Source organism: Callospermophilus lateralis, unplaced genomic scaffold (assembly GCF_048772815.1).
Source record: "Callospermophilus lateralis isolate mCalLat2 unplaced genomic scaffold, mCalLat2.hap1 Scaffold_93, whole genome shotgun sequence".
NCBI lineage: Eukaryota > Metazoa > Chordata > Mammalia > Rodentia > Sciuridae > Callospermophilus > Callospermophilus lateralis.
Window position 1 is genome coordinate 2,607,639 of NW_027517451.1, and position 22,395 is coordinate 2,630,033.

Below are 22,395 nucleotides of genomic sequence, written 5' to 3' on the forward strand. Positions count from 1 at the left end.
TCCTTTTAATTTTTATTTTGAGACAGGGTCTTGCTAAGTTACTTAGGGCCTCCATAAGTTGTGAGGATGGATTTGAACTCTCAATCCTCTTGCATCAACCTCCCAATCCACTGGGATTACAGGTATGTGCCACTCTGCCTGGCTCCAGACCCCTTCTCTGGACCTGGCCTTACTGACAAGCTTGTCATTCCTACATCCAACCACACAGCAGACATCCAAACCTATCCAAAACAGATGTTACCACTGGCTCCCAAACACATTGCTCCTTCTTGGGGTCTCCATGATGATTGCACAAAGCTTCAATGAGCTCAGGAAGGCTGTCCTCCACCTCCTGTCACCCCTCCATGGAATTGATGATTAGCCCAGCCACACTGCCTGCTAACCATTTGTAGTTTGCACCATGCCAGAAGCTTCCTGACAGATCCCTCCTCTCAATGTCACTCTCTTACGCCACTGTCTTTTCATCACCCAGCCATTAGGGCATGTCTACATACACTTTCCTTTATAGCTCCTCCCTGGCAGTCAAGATCAAGCTCAAGGCTGTCCACAAGCCCCTCCACATGTCTCTCCACCTGTCCCATCTCCACAACCCTGCACTCACAGCCTGAATTTCAAGCTCTGTCAGCGGTCCCTTCCTAGACTCCTGCACAGATGCAGATTCAGACTCAACACCTGTGCATCAAGGAGGCCTCTGCCTCTGACATCTACCCAGCCAGCCCTCATGGCAAGCCCAGGAGATGTCTTTTAAGGAGAACCAACTATGATTTATTCCCCCACATGGCTGCACAGCTTTCACCTATGAGACTAAGGGCATCTGAATGGGAGGCATCCTCATCCTTTACTCTTAGGCTGTCCAAGGATGAGAAGCAGGCCAATCACTTATATCCCAGGTGGGCCCAGTATTCTGGGAACTGAACTTTGTGCTCTGTGCTGCTCTCAGAATAGAGCTCTGCTCACAAACATGTGAGAGAGGCCAAAATGGACTTATCCTTATTGTGCCTAACATGGAGGGACATACGGGTTTCCCAAACTGAACAGTGCCTTAAACAGAGTTGAGACCTTCTGGCACTGGAGATAGAGGGCTCATGGGTGAAAGAGAAAAAGGAAAGGCTGTGGGGGTAGTCACCTCTGTGACGATGGCATGGTTCTCCAGGTCCACATTGTGAAGATGGGCCTGGAGGAAATCTGCAAAAGAGTGGTGCTCTGCCTGTTCCAGTATTTGTGTTACAGCGCCTGCACCACAAATGAGCCCAGAGTGGAGATGCTAAGCTGCACCACAGCATCTGGTGTGGCACAATACAGTAGAATCAGCTTGGTCTCCTCAGACACCCTGTGGTACATCTCCTCCATCAGGTCCCCAGGGCCCTGCCTCTTCACAGCCTGCAGTACCATGGAGGCATAGGCGTCGGAATGGAAGCTGATAAAGACATCAGCAGGGCTTTACTTGTGCCCAGCAAGGAATTGATGGGCCTTCACATCAGCAAACTGCTCTGCCTACTGCATGAGCTCCTGCATGATGTTCTTTTGCCACCCCTGCAGCACTGAGCTGAGGCCCAGGTAGTGCCGGTTCATGAGGGGCATGGGGAACTGATCGTACACCATATTTTTCTCCTCAATGACAAGCAGGTGGAAGTCAGGGTGGACCCGACACTTGACATGATGAGTGGCAAGCCCAAGGTCCACATACTTCTGATCCGCGAGGTAGATGTGGTACTGGTTGAGTGTATTGTACAGGCTCTCATAGAGGTGTTGCAGGTTCAGCAGCACCACCATCTTTCCTGTCTTCATGCAGGTCTTCACCTGGTTGATGTTTCTTCAGATCTGGGTGTACTCCTGATTCCAGGAAAAACTGGAACCAAAGATGATCTCAGGCTACTGGTCCTCACTGAAGAATGACTGCTGCAGGATATGCAGGGTCATGTAGTTTTGGGTCAGTATGAGCAAGTAGCGGGATTCAGCTTCTTCCAGTTCCCCAACTCTGCTTGATGAGTTCCAGGGTGCTGACTGACCTCTCCCACGCACCCGGCCACAGGTAAATTGGCCATGAAGATGTCCAAAGCAGGGATGTCACCTTTGCCCCTGAAGTTCTGAAGGACTGCCTGTGCTATATCCTGTGGAGAAGGCTTCTTGTTAGATGCTCTGGCAGTGGAAAAGACCATCTTGATGAGGCTATAATAGTTGTGAAGCCTAAAAAATTTCCTTGTTATGCCTGCTGCACACTGTTTCATAGGCTTTGGCAAAAGGAGCAAAGTATCCTTGGACCCTGTCCTGCACCAGACTGTCTGAAGAGCAGATCCTTCTGGCACTCTCTATGAGCTCCTTCTCACTGGGGCTGCCATGGGACACAAACTACCCTGGTTCATCTTGGCAGGGTCAAGGGCCCAGTTGGAAATACCTATGAAGCCAACTTTTTGGTGGGGGTTAGGGTCACCTTCAATGCACCCATCTTCCAGCAATGGGTGCACAGCCTTCAGGGGCATTTTCGGGGAATCTTCTGCCAAGCCAACCTCATTCAACACCACCACAGACACATACTGCTGCAGGTCCTTCCCCTGCTGAAAGTGAGCACACTGCTTGAAGGTGTTCATGATGCCCTGTGGGGTGCAGTGGAGGGCACACTGGAATGACACCAGGTGGATCTGCTTCTGGCTGTGGAATAGAGTGGAGTGTGAGGCCTGGCCCTGTATGGTATCTGCCATGATGGTCTTGGCAAGAGATTTGGAGGTGCCAGGCTTTCCCACCAGGAAGAGGGGTATCTTTAGCTCAGTGCAGATGATAATCATGAAGAAGTTCTCCTTCAGAGCCAGGTTCCTGGCTATGGTTTTTCTCAGAGGCATCTCACTCAGGAAAAGATCCTGTGCATGCCTGATCTCATCCAGGATGACCCTTCTGTCATCATATGGTTGTGGAAAATACCTGCAAATGGCTCTGCAGTAGGATTCCTTCTCCTTTATGGATTCATGGTAACACACCCCCACATCCAGCACCAGAGAACAGAAGATGGGGTCTCTCCTGAAGTTATTTTTGCTGACACTGATCTCACAGATAAAGGTGTTCAGCTTCACCAATAGCATTTCGCTGCAGCCATGAAACCAAGTGAACACCTTCACACAGCACTCCACATCCCAGAGGCTGACAGAACTGCACTTACTTTCAGTGTTGCTCATGAACCTCTGAGAGGCAGAGAGCACTTCTGTGATCACATGAGTCTCATCCTCACTGATCCTGATGTAGTCCAACAGTCTCTGCACCATCTGCTGGATGTAGAGCTTTTCATCAGTGCTATTTAGCTGCCCGAAATTTCCCACTAGAGGAATCAGCCTCAGGGGCAGGGTGTGGACATGGTACACCAGCTGTCTGAGGGGAATAGAGCACAGCCTGTCTGCTGTCTTCTCTGAACTGACCCTGTATCCCAAACCACCTGACTCCAAATGGCAGATGGTCTACTGGGAGTGCTTCCTGTAAGAATTGCAGGCAGCTATGATGTATGTGCAAGCCTGAGTCCTCCTCCAGGGACTGGCCATCCAAAGTCTAGTCACACAAGACTTCCTTAATACAGCTTATGGCTTCTGTTGTGTTGGCTTTGTCAAAAAACAAGATGGTGTCTAACTGCTGTTGGTTCTTATTGGATAAGGAAGTTTTCTCAGCCTCTAAGTCTTTGGAGTGAATCAAAGCTGCAGTTGTTCCTTCATGGACCTTGACCGGTTTTATGGCCTTAGCCCAGGCATCAGCATGCTGCAGATCATTAAGGAGTTTAATGAGCCTGGTTTTCCCACAGACCGTTTCTCCCATGATGATAACTGGGATCCCACACCAGAACCACATTTAAATGGCCAGAATCTTGAGCATGTTGTCCATTGTAAGATCATATGCTTCATCAGGGATAAGGGTCTGAGGAATTCCTAGTAGCTGGCAGGAGTCTCAAGAGTTTCTCATGTCTGAGTAGGTTATCAAAGTCAACATTGAAGGAAACCCCCTGAAGTAACAACCCCCTGTACAGTTCTTCTGTCATGGCATCTTTCCTGATTATCTCCCCATTGAGATGGTTGATGGCATCAATGTTGCCATTCTCATTGGCCCAGAGATGGTACCTATGAATGTCATGGTCTCGTGGTCACCATTGAAGAACACCTATGGGTGAGGCTCTGACTCCCACCTCCTCCAGAGAGTGAATGGGGCAAGTTCTTCTTCATCAACCCCATCCATGGTGACTGTGTGCTTCCCTTGGCTTTGGTCAGAAGTATGAAGTGTTGGTGTAGCAAAGTCTCTTGCCATGACAATCATAAAGGTAACCACAAAGTTCTTGAAGCCCTGTAGTATATCTCCAGTAAAGTCTGCATTGCAGAACACAGAGGCCTCACAGTCCTTGAGCTGAGAGTTGAGGAACCAAACAAAGTTCTGGAGCTCAGACCAGGAGGGGTTTATGACCCCAGAATATATTAGAAGGTGCTGGATGCACTCCACTGAGTCTTCTTGATATTGAAATGTGTCTAGGTTTTGTTTTGATGGAATCTTTTTAAATATTGGGAAGTAGCACTGCAGAACTCTCTCTCATCTATTCCAGGCTCTATGAAGCTCTTCTCAGGGCTCAGCTCCATAGCTGTCACTTCTTTGGAGGTTTGCAGGTGACTCTGGGGAAGATGTCAAAAAAACTGAACTGAGGGACATGTGGATTCTGCAAAGAAGAGACATAAATAGAAGTTAGAATTTGTTTTCCTGAAAGACGCCCATATGTGTTAACCCTCCATGTGGTCTCCTGTGGATAGGCCTTTATGAAAACAGTCACTTGAATACATGTGGCTTTCTGCAGCCTCTTGTTCACAGAGGCTGGCATCTGCATGGTAGAGCATTACAGAAGCTCAACTATGGCAGCTGCATTATGAACCAGAAAGCTATTTCCCATCCTGTGGCTTCATCTCTCCACGATGCATGAACACATGTGCAACAAAAGGCACATTTTCACAGTTGAACTATTTTTTTTCAAGTTTTCATGCAGTCTCAGCTAACAGATTTCCATAAATGAAGTCTCAATGCCATCTTCACTAGCAGTAAGGGAGACAGTGGCCATCAACAGAGGAATTTCCCACACTCAGAATGCCTGGGATTCAACCCAGACATAGGACCAATCTGACATATCCAGAAAAATCCAAGATGCTATCAATCAACACGAGAGTATCATCATTATAGATATCATTAAGATTTAAGTCCAAGCATGCATTTTCCCTTACATGTACTCATAGTTCCCCTAAGGTGAAAGTGGAAAACAATCAAGATGTGTCAACCCAGGCTACAGGCCACAGAATCAAAGGCCTTGTGTAAATAACAGCTTTGTAGACCTTTTTGGCAGTACTGAGTTTCCTTCTGGAATTTCAATGATATATAAATGGAATGGGTTCTGAAGCCACATTTTCCCACTTATATCCATTAGGTATTGCAAAATGAGGATTTTGAAAAGAAAGACCCAAGTTCCAGTCTGTTCCTAAAGACATAGAAGCATGGATTTGAAAATACACAATTGCCAACCATTCTTCCCAAACCCCAGCACCCTCCTGTCTTCTTCTTTGAGAGAAGGGTACTGACTACAGGCAAGTGAAGAAGGAAGGGACTCTTCATACAAGGAGAAGCAGATGGGGCCCTGGGAATGTGAGACTTCTGATGTAGCCATTCAGTTGCAATGTGGACACTTACCAAAGCAGTCACATCAAAGTGGAATATCATGGGTGTTTTCCAATACTGAGCATCCCAGAAAGAAAGCAGGGAGCCCAGGACCTGACCCTCATCCACCTGAGAGTCAGTCACTGAACAATCTTTAAAGGCACCTTTTCACTGATGAATTTCTTTTTCAGTTTTTCATGCAGTCTCTTCACATAGAGAGATTTTCGTGTAATGTTAAAACAAGGAAATTAGATCCTAAGCCTCTGGATCCAAGAAGAAGAGATTCAGATATATTAGAAGTTACTTCTCTGCCAAGAGCAGTGGCACATGCGTATAATCCCAGGAGCTTGGGATGCCAAGATAGGATCATTATAAGTTCAAGGCCAGCCTCAGTAACCTAGTAAGGCCCCAAACAACTTAGTGAAACCATATCTCAAAATATAAAATAAAAAAGGCTGGGGTAGGGCACCTCTGGGGTTAATCCCCAGTTAAAAAAATTTTTAAAAGTTACTTCTCTGTATAAAATTTAAAACTGATGCAACAGAACATCATATTAGAGAACAACTCCACCATGAAGCCAGAGTCCCGAGCTGTCACCCACCCAGCATCCTCACATTCTCCATGATGACAGTGATGGAAGTGTAATAAAGTAAAAGCATAGGCATGCTCCTTGGGGGAGGAGAGATCAGGTTGTGTCTGGAAAGGGCACAGTGATGCTCACAGGTTGAAGTCAACAGAATGGAAATCACCACCTCTTTCCAAGGAAACATAACAGTGACTAAAGGGAAGGTACAAAGGCACTCTTCTCCTGGAGCCAGAGCAGCTGTGCCTCTTCTGCTCACATCAACACTGTTATGCTCGAATTCAGGACCCCCAAAAAACCACCAGAGACCAAGATCGATATAAACAGCAAAGAGGTGTTTATTGTGAGCTAGCTCGGTCCTCTGCACGTACACAGCAACTGGTGACACTGAAAGGCCCCAAGCCCAGGGTTTGTAGCAGTTTTATACATTCTTTGGAGAAGGCAGGAACCCCCACATACATCATAGCATCTCTTAGCAAATCATCACACACCGCGGGAAAATCAAATAACAACTCTAAAACATGATTAGCACATTCACTGGCGGAAACATATTGGGTAGGGGTGATTGGTAACTACAAAAGGGGGATTCATTTGAACTGATTGGTTTAAGCCAAGAGGGGTGTTCATGCTGAATTTCATGGTTTCCCAACACCATAAACTACTGGGAGGGTCATCTGGCACCCCAGGTATTTCCGTTTCATGCTGATTGGTGGCTGCTAGGAGGTTACTATGGGTCTCCACCTGGAGGTTACTATGGGTCTCAGCCTGACTGAGTCAGGGAAACCTGGCACAGAAGATCTCTCCTGTTATTTGTAGATAAACCACTTAGCAGGGTGGGAATGTGCCTAGGAGCGCTCTGTGGGTCTTTCCAAGGACAAAGGTCATGTCCCTTCCTTGGACAGGCTTTGCTCTGAGATAGAGGCTGGTTTTTCAACACAACCTGGAAATGGTCAAAGGAGGTTATGCAGGAAAAAAGTGTAGAGAAGTCCACACAAGGAGAGGAGCAAGGCTCCCAGGAATTGCAACCTGGGTGGAGAAAAAATCTAGGGGATGCACTGATTGCAGGGAGTCAGACCCTCCTGAGACTCACTTTCCCACCTGCACAGGGGTGTTATCTGAGGTGTCCACTGCTACAGAAGCAGGGGTCACTTGGAAGCCCTGAGAAACTGCCTGCCCACCCCAGGGCTCTCATTATTCCTTCTCTCTCCAAGGCCACAATCCCCACACACATCTGGTCTCTGAACACAGCTGCCACTAACAAGGTCTGTACTGGGACATGGTAGTGATGTGCCAAGTAGGCCTGGATGGCACAGAAGGGTGCTTGGGGGATGAGGTGGACTTTGTGCTGGCTGAAAGCTGAGGGCAGGGAACAGCACTCCTGTGATGTCACATACCATCACCAGCTGGTAGTCTTCTAAGGGACACTGTGTGCACAGGCTATGGAATAGGGCCTTTGCCAGGCAGGCCACCTTGTAGCTCAACTAGTCTGTGAATAACAGGCTGCAGACCTTTTGCCCTCAGGAAACTGGAGCCAGGCCATGGTGCAAGAGCAGGGCCATCTCCTCAAACATGGTCCCTGGGGTACAGAGTAGTACCTCATTGAAGGTGGGGCAGGTAATGGACTGAGGCCTGCAAGTAGATGGCCAGGGCAGCCAACAGCACCTCAGAGGGGCCACACATGACCAGGTTGGGCTGGCCAGCCTGAAGGCCCTCAGGGAGAGACCGCTCCATGGGTCACCCATCCTGGCCAGGTGAGCCAGACAATAGCCCAGGGCCTCCAGGTCCAGGTAGCCAGGCAGAAAGACTCTCATGCTTTCCAGGAACTGTTCCATGATAGCCCTCAGCTTGGTCACCAGACTGATCTTAGAGGATTGCAATGGTGGTAATTCTTCCATCACTGTCCTTACACAGTGTCTGGTGGCCTCCTTGAACCCCTCAATGGCCCTTATGATGTCAGCTGGGGTGCAGTTGTCTTTGATAAAGGACAGAATCATTAGGGCAGCTTTGCTGGGACTCTGCTTCCTGAGCTCCGTGCTCAGGTGGACCAGCCGCTCAGCCATGTAGAAGTTGAGGTAGAATTGCTCCCTGTAATTCCTGCTCACCAGCTCCTTCCAGTCATCCAGGAAGTGTTCCATCTGCCTACAGAGGGCTTCCAGCAGCTGGGTGACATCCCCACTCTCTGTCAGCTGGCTTACCAACTCCAAGTGGAAGTCCAGGCAGATGGAGATGCCATTCCTGGGGCAACAGTAGACTTCGGCAGTCCAGATTTGGAACAGCAAGTTTCTCACAGAATATAGGTTCAGGAAGGCTTCCACAAGCCACTGCACATGGCAGAATAACTGGGGGAAACAGAGGCATGAGGCAGATGTCACAGTGAGCTACTGCAGGGGGACATACCAATCTAGACACACAGGAGTTCTACTTCAAGCGGCTTGGGTTCACTCCTCCCATAGGGTCACTGGGAAACATGATGAGCCTAGGGAGAGGGCAGCCACCTTCAGGAAGAGATCAGGTAGCAGATAAGAATGTAGACTGTGGGCTGGGCTATGCTCAGTGGTAGAGCACTTGCTTAGTATGTGCTAGGCCCTGGCTTTCTATCCAGCACTGGGGAAAAAAATGTCAATTGTAAAGTGCAAATAAACTGTAAGAAAAGAACCTTTACATGAGATAGAGACTATTATATAAATCAATAACCTGTGTCAACATTTACTTCAGTTTTTTTAGTACTGGAGATTGAATCCAGGGTAGTCTACCACTGAGCTATGTTTCCAGCCCTTTTTATTTTTAGACAAGATCTCACTAAGTTGCTGAGGCTGGCCTTTAACTTGCAATCCTCCTGTGTCAACCTCCTGAGTTGCTGGAGTTACAGGAATGTGCCATCACACCTGGCTTGGTTACTTTAGTTTTGATGAAGAGTGCCCATTAGAATCTTGAGATGTTTGATTTTACAAATTTACAGAGTAAATGAAGCCATTCATACTTCTTCTTAAGGAGTATCTACCTGATCACCTCCTGTTAAATGCAGTGGATTGATCAACAGTAGTGAGATCTTTCTGATGCTGTTAAGGAGGAGCTGATGCCTCCAGGGTCTGTCCCACCTCAGATGTGGCTCCAGGCAAGGTGCACCCTGCAGACCCATGAGCTATACTCTCTGGAGCCACCCTGTCCACCAGAGGCCAACCACTGCCTGTTTCGTTTTGCAGGCAGTGGGGCAGTGAGCATGCCCAGCCTGAGGAAACAGGGGCACCTGCTCACCTCAGAAAACCTCTTCACTTCCATTCTCTTGTGGTCTTTCTTGCCAGACATCAGCATCAGCTTATTTAAAAAATCCTTCAGGTCTTCCAATGTATAGGAGTGATCTGGCTCCAGGCCACTGTGACCCCCAGGGAGGATCAGGTGCAGGATGGCATCTGGGGAGATCTAGGATGCAGAACATGTTTAGAAGCAATTTTCTGGTGGCTGAAACCCAGACTCTGCAACAGGCCAGTGCACGCCACCAACACCATACCTAGAATCTGGGAGGGCTCACCTTCTGGTTGCCTGTGGATGCCCTGATCTCATTGATGCCTCTTCTGTTGATTGCTGTGGCCAGGGACAGGGAAGAGAGCTTGATGGACCCATGGCTTTCCTTCACTGTCTTCAGCCAATCCAAGTTTCTGGCAGAATCTCACTGTTGGGACAAACGCAGAGAACATGGACCAAAGTTTGAATGACTGTCTTCCTTCCTGTCCTCCTCATGCCTCTGCTCTTGCTGGGCAAACTCCAGCCACCATCTTCCAGGGCTCTAGGCATAACTTCTTGCCCATTTCCTGAGGTTGCCTCAGGTACCCCTTTCTGGTACCCCAGGACACTGACCACTCATTGTGGCTGCAATGGTGCCAGGTTCCTAGCTGACCCTGGAGTGCACATGGCCTGTACTTATGGATGATTGGTTAGATGACTACAGGCTGTGCCCTCTGGTGGCAGGCCACCATCCTCCTGGGTTCCCAGAACAAAGACCCTCTGAGGAGAAATGCCTGACTGAACAGGATCCCTAAGTTCTTAATGTCCTGCCATGGTCCCTGAGTATGACCAAAAAAACTTAGAAAAATTTTAAGAGAATATGAGCTTCTAGCAGGCAAACTGCAAACTGCTCTCTCTGTCCATCTCCCTACCCTTCAACCACATGCAGGACCAGCTGTCTCAAGGCCAGTGCAGGTCTCTGGGCATCTTTGCTCATTGGGTGAGTTACGTAGTGAAGGTTAACTCAGACTCTGGTATAGACAATTTACTTAAATGTTCATATTTTTCTGATAAAAAATTAGTCAATATCAATTGTTAAAAATACCCAAAAGTAATAAAATAAAAGACAATTACTACCATTCAGAGAACCACTGTAACCCTCTTTTAAACTTCCTATTGTGCTGTTTTCACACTTGTATTGTAGGGTGGAGACTGCTCTTGATATGCAGTTCCATAACTCTATTCCAACCCAAGACAAAGAAAGCATTTCCATTCATGAAGAAAAGCTGGTTTTCAACATCAGTTTAAATGGCTGCCTGTGTGGCCTCAAAGCACAGAAGTTCCCCAGGGTTGCAAGATCACCATGTCTTGGAACAAGGAACAAGACTCACCAGCTTACTGGGAAGGTGAGGATCATTTTGCAGAGCCTTCCAGAGTTCTTTCAGCAGTTTCATGAACTCGCCGAAGCTTGCCTTCTTGTCCAGCTTATACAGCAGGAACGCATAGCCCTGCACAGCATCATGAAAGCAGACCACCCAGTCCACATCAATGTCATTTTCTTCAGCCAAGATGAAGGCAAGGTCCACAAACACCTGGAGCTCAATGATGCCTGGGACAGAAAGGGGACTTGCAGAGGACCACTCCAGGATGTTGCACAACTCATACCTGGGGCATGATCCTTAGTGAGGCGAGGCCATCAATAGACACTAAGTAAACATCTAGGGCCTACTCCCACTTCCTTCCTTCAGTTAGGACTCCAGGATACCTTGTGTTTTGCAGGATATGATGACACCACTGATCAACATCTAACCTCTACCAAATAATTCCCAGGCACTGTACTAGGTTTGTGTGCACCTTATTTCCTTTAATTCACAAACATCATCACTTAAACAAAAACAGGTTCACTTGGTAAATAATATGTGTATAATTAGTTATTTTTTAGAAATTGAGATAATTCTTCTGAGTTAATTACCAAAGATTATACATCAAAGCAGACTCAGGAGTACAAGCAGCACAGATCTGGATGAGAGCTGGAGCCAGCAGAGCCTCAGTGCTAGCAGGAGGTATCCTGCCAGGCCTCTGTGGTGCATCAGTGCTGCTCCTGCTCCATCTGTTTGGCCTTTCTTACCTCCCATCCACCACCCTCTATCTAATCTACACAACCACATAGGCTGTCCAGCCCTGGACTGGGAGAGAAATGCATAGATTCTGCAAGCTTGCTGCAGCAACATTCCCCTGTGTGCAAGAGCTTGCCTTGTCCTCTAGCAGAATGAATTGGAAGGCAGAAAAGGAGTCAAGATACTGAAGAAAATGATGCCAGCATCCAAAGATGGAGAGAGCAGCAAAGAAAAGAGTTTTAATCAGAACTCTGAAAAGCTGTCCTGATGCAAACTACTGGAAGCAGACACTGCACTCCAACTAACACACACATGTGATTGAGGGGGGATGTCCTCAAGTTCAGGAACAAAACTTGGCAAACACCTGAAGAGTAGCTACCCCTGTACCTCCCAGAATCTCATGCAGTCAGCTGACCAGCTCCTTCTGCAGGGCCAGCTTCTCCAGACACTGGCAGTGGGGCTCACCGATGTCTTGTAGCAGCTTCTTGGCCTAGATGAGCTGCAAGCTGATCTGATCCAGTCTCTAATGGCAGGTGGCCTCAAAGTCATCAGTCTGCAAGATGAAGCTCTGCTGAGGGCTATTGTAGAGATCACCCATGCCTGCCTTCCCACAAGCCTGGACAAGAAGATGCTACAGCAAGAGTGTGACACACTCTTGCACCAAAAATAGTATGACCTCCATGGCCCTCTTTGCTATGCTACGGAAGCTACTGTCCACAGTACCTAAGTGCCATGATGAAGCCTTCAAGGACTTTGAAACCTGTTCTGCACAGCAGCCCTGCCAGATTCGGGTTTCTCTGTTTATGAGAGTTACAGACTTGCTGAAAGTTTCAAGATTAGGTATGGACTATTCCACACTCTGCTAAATTTTAAGCACTATCGTGCCTGTCTCTACTAAACATAGGCCACACACACCTTAAAAATGTGAGGCTAAGAAACAGGAGGGAGAAACTCAGGCCTGACCTATGAAGGGAACAATGTACCATTTGGTACTTCCTGTTGGAACTAGGAAAGGTACCTGGACAATTGACAAAATATTTTCTTCTGTGCTTTTATGACCTAGTGAAATAAGATTCCTCTGGAAAGAGGATGGTTTCTCTCTCCTGAATTTTTGGTTCTCATATCGACCCAAGAAAACTCACTAGTTAAGGAACAGTCACACTATCTCAAACAAAGGTAAAAATGCAGGCCATGGAATGTTCTAGCCTCAGTGCAGCCCAAACAGAGCCTTTCAAGGGGTTGCCACACTGCCGATCCCAGAATCCCTGGGGCTTCCAAGGAGTCTGAGGTTGGCCCCCACCTCAGAGGAGTCCCCAGCAAATAACTAAAAAATCTTATTAAAGTGTAAAGAACACTGAAGTCACCAGTCAAACCAAAATTCTTTTTGACCTTGCAGATAACCTTGGCGGAGCTGATTGCCTGGTGAATGCTATGGTACTCCTTGATCTGCTCAACATGCTCTGATATCTAGCCCCTCGGGGCCTGAGGGTGTACTTCACACATGATCTGGTGATCCAAAGTCAGGTCATTGTATTTATTTACAAAGTCTTTGAAGATGACATCAATTTCTGCCAAGGTGACATCTCTTAACTTCAGATCCGGATATAGTTTCATGAACCTTTGATAACAAGGTGAGTATAAGTACTCATAGGCCTCTGTAAGTGCAAGAGGTCACCTTTCACATTCCCTTTTGGGATCATTCAATGACTCTGCAGCTTCTTCCCAGAAGATCTGGAAGATGTGGCTGTCTGTCAGTGAGTCTATCCTTTCAGCCATTTCCTGGACCTCAGGGCCTAGGTTGTAATGTGTCATCTGTTTACAGGACGAGGACTCCAGCTGGCTCACACTCATGGTTTCATTCAGTCTTTTGCAATTCAGGTCTTCTTGGTGTCTTGCTTTAATCTCTCCAAAATCCACTTTGGAAACCACAAGGAAGCATGAAACTTAAACTGCTAGTCATGATAGCTTCTTATTTTACTTTATAAGTACTTCTAATCACTGCCTTAAGAAAACTAAGTGAACACCATTGCTGGGATTTTGTCACAGGAAGAATTCATTCCTTCTCCCCTCTACCCTGCTGTGGGCTCATTCATCAGTTTTCATGATAAATAACAGACTGTAAGCTCTTTTGTGAAAAGGACAGTTGGAAACACATATCCATCTCCTTTCCTCCCAAACCCAACTCCAGTGACAGATTAGAAATTGCTTTTTAAAATATCATAACCAGCAGGAATGAGGAGAGTAGAAAAGGAGCCCAATAGGAACACACACTGGGAAGTAGAAAGATGACCACGTCAGTGGCAAGTGATACTCCAGGGGCCTAAAATCACAGACCCTGAGGCCACAGTACACATAAGCTCAGCCAGGCCAAGCACAAGCACCTGGTAATAAAGGACACTAGTTTCTAAGGTCACCCTAGATTGAGGGAGGCAGAAAGTGAACAGGAAGTGTGTTCAAAGTCTGTTAAAGAAGCAGTTGGTGAGAGTTCACTCCACCATGGAGGCTGCCCTCTGCCTTTCAAGGGACAGGAAGGACCACCTGAAGGGCTCTCAGGCCTGGAGGCCACTTCCAGACATATACCTGTCTTGGGTAGTTACAAAGGACAGGGTGTATTCAATTTAAGGATGAAGAGGACCACACAGCCACCAGGGCAGGAAACTGGAGTAGAGGAGCTCACTCTCCTACTCACCCTCTTAGATCCAGAAACCTGGCTGCAGGCAGGGGGCTGCAAAAGTGACCAGCCTTAAAGAGAAGCCCTCGAGAGCCAGATCAATTCAAGGGTAGCCACAGAGCCTCAGGGGCCAGGGACCAGAAGCCCTTAGCCTATCAATCCATTTGTGGTGACTGTTTTTATAGACACAAACAAAAATCTCCAACCAGAATAGAAAAAGCTTTAGCATGGGGAACATACCAAAAACCCAAAGTAGGGCTTATGTAGCTCAGTGGTAGAATGTTTGCCTACCATGTGTGAGTCATGGGGTTTGATGCTCAGTGCATCATAAAAAAGGAAAAGCCTAGATTTCATCCTCAGTGTGCAGTAAAGAAAAGAAAGGAGGAAAAGCCAATGGAAAGAAGCAAATTGGATGAAGTGGAAAACTATGCAAGGAAAAGAAAAATCTTTAAAAATACCAATAATCCTCAAAATATAAGATACTTCACACATGATCCATGACAACAACATAGTATATAAATGGATCTTTAAAGCAAAAAGGGAGGGGATGCAGTTGTGGCTCAGTGGTAGAAAGCTCATCTAGCAAGTGAGGCACTTGATTTGAAGCTCAGAAATACATAAAGATAAATAAATAAAGGTATTGTGTTCATTTACAACTAAAAAAATAGAAAAAAGGTGCTGGTGTGGTGGCATATGCCTGTAATTCCAGTAGCTTGAGAGGCTGAGGCAGGAGAATCACAAGTATAAACTCAGCTTCAACAAAAGCGAGATGCTAAGCAACTCAGTGAGACTCTGTCTCTAAATAAAATACAAGGAGCAGATGACAGTGACTTCAGCCTTCCTGCCACACAGAAGGAGGTGGAGCAGACAACAGCGATTCCAGCCCACTCCACGGTAGGAAGAGAGTGACCATGCTATGGCCCCATCTACTGATGCATGGGGTGGCTTTCCCCTGGCTTCCATTTAGTGACAACAGGAAGGACCAACAAGACCATCTTCCAGGTTCCTACAGGCAAGGTATTGGTAATATGCAGGGTCACTACATGATTATAAGTTGGAAACTATAATACCTCAAATCCACACTGCCAGAGAGGAAGACACATGGATGACATGAAGAAACAAGGGAGGAAAGTGCTTGAAACACACCAAGGTGATACAATAATAGATTCCATTGACATTCCATTCCAAACGTACATAATTAAAATGATCTGCAGAACAAAGAATAAATTAAAAGAGCAAATACAGGCAACAATTGACTGTTCCACCAAAGAGATATGAGAGGAAATACAGGTAACAAAAGGTTACTTCAAGAAAAACATAGAGACTGTGAAAAAAAAAAAAAACAAAACAGAAATCCTTAAAATGAAGGAAACAATAAACCAAATACAAAAATTAATAGAAATCACCAACAGTAGACTAGATACTTGGAAAACAGAACCTTAGGCAATAAAGACAAAATATATAATCTTGAAAATAAAGTTGACCACACAGTGAAGAGGGTGAGAAACTATAAACAGAACCTTCACGAATTATGGGAAAACATGAAAAGACCAAATATAAGAATTACTGGAATAGGGGAACACACTGAGATACAAACCAAATGAATGCACAATCTCTTCAATGAAGTAATAATAGGAAATCTCCCAAGCATGAAGAATGAATTGTAAAATTAAAAACAAAAGGCTTTTAGAAAAGCAAATATACAAAATTACAACAAATCCACAGCAAAGCACATTATAATGAAAATGCCTAGCATATAGAAAAAGGATAGAATTTTTAAAACCACAAGATTAAATTTTCAGATTACATATAGGGATAGACCAATTTGGATCTTAGTAGATTTCTCAGCTGAGACCTTCAAAGCTAAGAGATCCTGGAACAACATATATCAAGCTCTGAAAGAAAATGGATGCCAACCAAGAATCTTGTACCCATCAAAATTAAGCCTCAGATTTGATGACAGAATAAAAATCTTCCATGATAAAAATTAAAAAAATTTACAATGAAAAAAATCTGCACCACAGAATGTTCTTGACAAAATGTTACATGAGGAGGAAATAAAAATAACAATGAAAATCAGTAAAAGGAGGAACTACACTAAAGGAAAATCCACTCAAAGGAGAAACCAAGTCAAGTTAAAAACCAAAAATAAACCAAAATGACTGGGAATACAAACAATGTCTCAATAATAATCCTGAGTGTGAATGGTCTAAACTCATTATTCAAAAGATATAGATTTACAGATTGGATTTTAAAAAAATCCCAAAATATGCTGCTTTCAAGAGACTCATCTCATAGCAAAAGACATTCACATAGTGAAGGTGAAAGTGAAAGGATGGAGGAACAAACATACCACTCACATAGGCCATGTAAACAAGCAGGAGTTTCCATCTACTAATGGATAAAATGGACATCAAACCAAAGTTAGTAAGAAGAGGTAAAGAAGGACATTTGATACAACTTAAGGGAACCATACATCAACAAAACATAACAATCATAAAATATGTATGCCCCAAACATTGGAGGTTCTATGTATATCAAAAAAACCCTTCTCAATTTCAAGAAGAAATTGATCACAACACAATCATACTGCATGACTTTAGCACACCTGTCTCACCAACAAAAACTAAACAAAGAAACTACAGAACTCATTAATATAATTAATGATTTATACGTAACAGACATATATCAAGTATTTCACCTATCATCGAGTAAATACATCTTCTTCTCAGGAATACATGGATCCTTCTCTAAAATAGACCATATATTAGGCCACAAAGCAACTATCAGCAAATTCAAAAAATAGAGATACTACCCTGTATTCTATCATAGCATAAGGAAATGAAAGTAGAAATCAATGATAAAATAAAAAATAAAAGCTTCTCCAATACCTGGAGACTAAATAATATGATATTAAAAGAGAAATGAGTAGCAGAAGACATCAAGGAGCATTTAAAAGAATTCTTAGAGGTAAATGAGAATATCAACACATCATATCAAAATCTCTGGGACACTATAAAGGCAGTGCTAAGAGGAAAGTTGATTGCAGTAAGCTCATTCGTTAAAAGAATAAAAAGTCAAATATATGACCTCACATTACATCACAAGCCATTAAAAAGAAGAACAAATCAACACCAAAAGTAGTAGAAGACATGAAATAATTAAAATCAGATCAGAAAACAATAAAATTAAAACAAAAGAGACAATTCAGAAAGTTGACAAAATAAAATGTTGTTTTTTTTTTAGCCAGGCTAACAAAAAGAAGGAGTGAGAAAATTCAAATTACTAAAATTCATGATGAAAAAGGAAATATCATGATGGATATTACTAAAATACAGAAGATTATTAGAAACTGTTTTGAAATTTATACTCCAATAAAATAGAAGATCTCGATGACATCAACAAATTTCTAGAAACATATGATCTATTCTATCTGAATCAGGAGGAGTTACACAATTTAAATCAATTTCAATCAAGGAAATAGAAGACATCATCAACAACCTACCAACAAAGAAAATCCCAGGACCAGATGAATTTTCAGTTGAGTTCTACAATACTTTCTAAGAAGAACTAATACTAGTACTCTTCAAATTATTCAGAAATGGAGGAATCCCTTACAAACTCATTCTAGGAGGCTATCATCACCCTAATACCAAAACCAGACAAAGACACATTAAGGAAAGAAAACTTCAGACCAATATCTCTAATGAACAGACACAAAAATTCTCAATAAAATCCTGGCCAATCACATACAAAAACATATTAAAAAGAGTACACCACGATCAAATGGGGTTCACCCCAGGGATTTAAGGTTGTTTCAACATTATGGAATCAGTAAATGTAATACATCACATCAATAGACTTAAAGACAAGAATCATATGATCATCTCAATAGATGCAGAAAAATCATTTGACAAAATAGAGCACACCTTCATGTTCAAAACACTAGAAAAACTGGGAATATTAGGATCAGACCTCAACATTGTAAAAGCTATGTATGTTAATCTCAAGGCCAGCATCATTTTAAATGAAAAAAAAAAAATTCAAAGCATTACCTCTAAAAACTGGAACAGGACAGGGATGCCCTCTTTTACCACATCTATTCAACATAGTCCTCAAAATTCTAGCCAGAACAATCAGAAAAACAGGAAATTAAAGGGGTATGCACAAGAAAAGAAGAACGTAAACTATCACTATTTGCTGACAACATGATTCTATATATAGAAGATCCAAAAATTCCACCAGAAAACTTCTAGAGCTAATAAATTAATTCAGCAAAGTTTCAGAATATAAAATCAATACCCATAAATCAAATGCATTTCTATACATAAGTGATTAATCCACTTAAAAAGAAATTAGAAAAACTACCCCATTCAAAATAGCCTCAAAAATATAAAATACTTGGGAATTGACTTAACAAAAGAGGTGGAAGACCTGAAAACTACAGAACAATAAAGAAGGAAATTGTAAAAGACCTTAGAAGATGGATAGGTCTCCCATGCTCTTGGATAGGCAGAGTTAATATAATCAAAAGGGCATACTACTCAAATTGTTACACAGTTTTAATGAACTTTCTATTAAAATCCCAATAAAATTCTTCATAGAACTAAAAAAATAATCATAAAATTCATTTAAAAAAATAAGAGACCCAGAATAGCCAAAGCAATCCTTAGCATGAAAAGTGAAACAGGGGGCATCACTATACCAGACCTTAAACTATACTGCAGAACAATAATAACAAAACAGTTTAGTATTGGCACCAAAATAGATATGTACACCAATGGTACAGAATAGAAGATACAGAGACCAACCCATACAAATACAGGTTTTTCATACTAGACAAAGGTGCCAAACACATACACTGGAGAAAGGATAGCCTCTTCAACAAATGGTGCTGGGAATGCTGGAAATCCTCTGTAGCAAATGAAATTAAACTTCTATTTCTTACCATGCACAAAACTCAACTCATAGTGGATAAAGGACCTAGAAATTATACCAGAGACACTGTACCTAACAGAATAAAAATTAGGTCCAAATCTTCATCATGTCAGATTAGGCCCTGAATTTCTTAGCAAGACCCTTAAGGTATGAGAAATGAAATCAAGAATCAATGAATGAAATGGATTCAAACTCAAAATCTTGTTCTCAGCAAAAGAAACAATCAGTGAGGTATGGGAGCAAAATTTTCCCACACATGTCAGATAAAGTGCTAATTTTCAGGATATAGAAAGAATTAAAAAACCTCAATACCAAAAAAAGAAAAAAAAAACTAAACAACCCAGTCAATAAATGGGATAAGGAACTGAACAGACACTTCTCAGAAGAAGATATACAATAAATCAACAATATATATATATATATATATATATATATATATATATATATATATATATATATATATATATACTGTTCAACATCTTTAGTAATTAGAAAAATGCAAATCAAAACTACTCTAAGATTTCATCTTACCCCAATCAGAATGACAGTTACCAAGAATACAAGCAATAATGAGTATTGGTGAGGAGGTGGGGAAAAAGGTACACTCATACATTGCTGGTGGGACTGCAAATTGGTGTGTCAACTTTGGAAAGCAGTAAGGAGATTTCTTTGAAAATTTGGAATGTAACCACCATTTGACCCAGCTAGTCTATTCCTCAATCTATACCAAAGGACTTAGAATCAGCATAGTATAGTGACGTAGCCACACAGATGTTTACAGCAGCTGAAGTCACAATAGCTAAACTGTGGAAGCAACCTAGAGGTCCATCAAAAGATGAGTGAATAAAGAAGCTGTGGTATACATGTATACACAAACACATGCATACACACACACACATACACACACACACAATGAAATATTACTCAGCATTAAAAGAGAGTAAAATTGTAACATTTGTAGGTAAATGGATGGAGTTTAAGAATATAATGCTAAGCAAAGTAAGCCAATCCCAAAAAACTAAAGGTGGAATGTTTTCTCCCTTTAGGGGATTCTGATCTATGATGGGGGGAGGATGGGAAGAATGAAAGATCTTTGGATTGGGCAAAGGGGAGGTTGGGTAGGGGTTATGAGGGTAGAAAAGATGGTGGAATGAGATGGACATCATTACCCTAGGTACATATATGATTGCACAAATGATGCGTCTCTACACAATGTACAACCAGAGAATTGAAATGTTGTGTTCCAGTTGTGTATGATAAATTGAAATAAATTCTGCTATCATGTACAACTAAGTAGAATAAATAAAAAATAAATATAATAATAAAAAAGAAATTACTCAGTCCACCAAAATAAGATATAATCCATGCTTATACAATTACATCAAAGTGAATTCTACTGCCATTTGTAACTAAAAAGAACCAACAAAATGCAATCTCAAAAAATTCAGCATACTACAGTGATTCAACCACATCAATGTTTATAGCAGCTCAATTCACAATAGATAAGCAATGGAGCCAACCTCAGTGCCCTTGGACAAAGGAATAAAGAAAATGTGGTAATTGTACAGAATGGACTGTTACAATTACTTTATTATTATGAAAAATTATTTTATGTTTTTTTTTGGTTAATGGATGGAAATGGAGATTATCATAAGTTAAATAAGCCACAGCCCAAAAGTTAAAGGTTGAATATTATGTCTGACATGTGGATACTAATTCAAAATAAGGGGGACATTAAAAATAATCAAAGTAAGATCAGAAGAGTAGATGAAAGTGAATGAATATAAGGGGGGGGGGAGGAAAGGGATAGGAAAAGTCAGTGTAATGAATGCAACTTAACTTTCCTATATACCTGTGTGAATATACCATGAATGTACACACTGAATCTCATCATCCTGTATATCCACACGATACTAATTTTAAAAGACTCTTAAGTAAATAGCAAAATGATCAGTAGAGGGAAAGGAACAGGAAGTGGAAGGAAATTAAGGTAAAGAAAAATACTGGGGACTGAATTAGAACAAATTATTTTCCATGCTTTTATAATTATGCCAGCATATTCTATTTCTATGTATAACTAAAAAGAACCAATAAAAAAGAAATATTTTATTACTTTTATTTTTTATTTCTTTATTTCTAAATAAATAAAATATAAAATAGGGCTGGGGATGTGGCTCGGTGTTTCAGTGCACTTGAGTTCAGAGTTCAGAGGGTTTTGGTATCAATACCTGTTACAAAAAAGGAGAAGGAGAAGGAAAAGAAAAAAAAAAGAAAAAAGGAGTGCCTTCAAATTAAATATATGTGAGAGCTGATATGAAGAGTTCAATGCCCAGGCTGCACAAGAAATTTGAGGAGAAGGCTCAGAAAGCATAGCCTAAACAGGAGAAATGTTATGAGAATCAGACAACCATTTCAGGAGGCCTAGCAGCTGCTGATGTGAACCCAGCAAGAAGGAAACCACAATAAACCAATTCATGAGAACTCCCTAGAGCTCAAAGACTAGACCTCCAGCTGACAGAGATCTGCCATGCCCAGTCCTGGAGATGGAAAACAGATCAACAGTCAAGTACAGTTGAGAAGAATGGACCCATAAGCAGAGACCTTCCAGAGAACCCTGAGCCAGGGTGCCATGCAAACTTCTGGCACCTCTTCCTCAGGGATGTGGCCTGAAGGCCAGCCAGTCCTCTTCCCTTGGCAACTCTGTGCAGACAGCCACGTTCTCTACTCCTCTCCTCCACCACCACACAAACGAACCACCCCCTTTGGGGGCTCAAGGCCTCTGACCCTCCCTCAGCCCCTCTTTGTACTCCAGAGGTATCTGCCAGGGACCACATGTAACACCAGTTCAGGCCTCTCTTTAGAGAGGCCTCTCCTGAGCCCCTGAGGGCTGCACAACTTGTGCTTTTACAGAACCCACAAAACCTGGGTCTGTCAATTCCTGCCCCCCTTGAGGCTCACAGAACCACCCTGGGGCCTCCATATGGGCAAACTGATGAGGTGACCAAGCAGATGCCATTCCTGCAGTAAGGAACCAACCAGAGTGGAAGACCCATTCAGACAGCAGGAAGAGCATGGTCATCAGCCACAGTAAGCGTCAAGATGGAGAAACACAAGGAGCTGGGGAGACATACCAACAACAAGGCTCCAGGCAGGGTAACTAGAACACAGGGCACAGGGGAGAGCAGGGCAGTAGAGCACTGAGGGGTCTC

General features: G+C 43.1%; 1 pseudogene; it reads right to left on the minus strand.

Moving 5' to 3' along the window:
• Nucleotides 1-22,395, minus strand: part of LOC143389136 (E3 ubiquitin-protein ligase RNF213-like) — a 97,130-nt pseudogene that overhangs the window by 12,924 nt on the left and 61,811 nt on the right.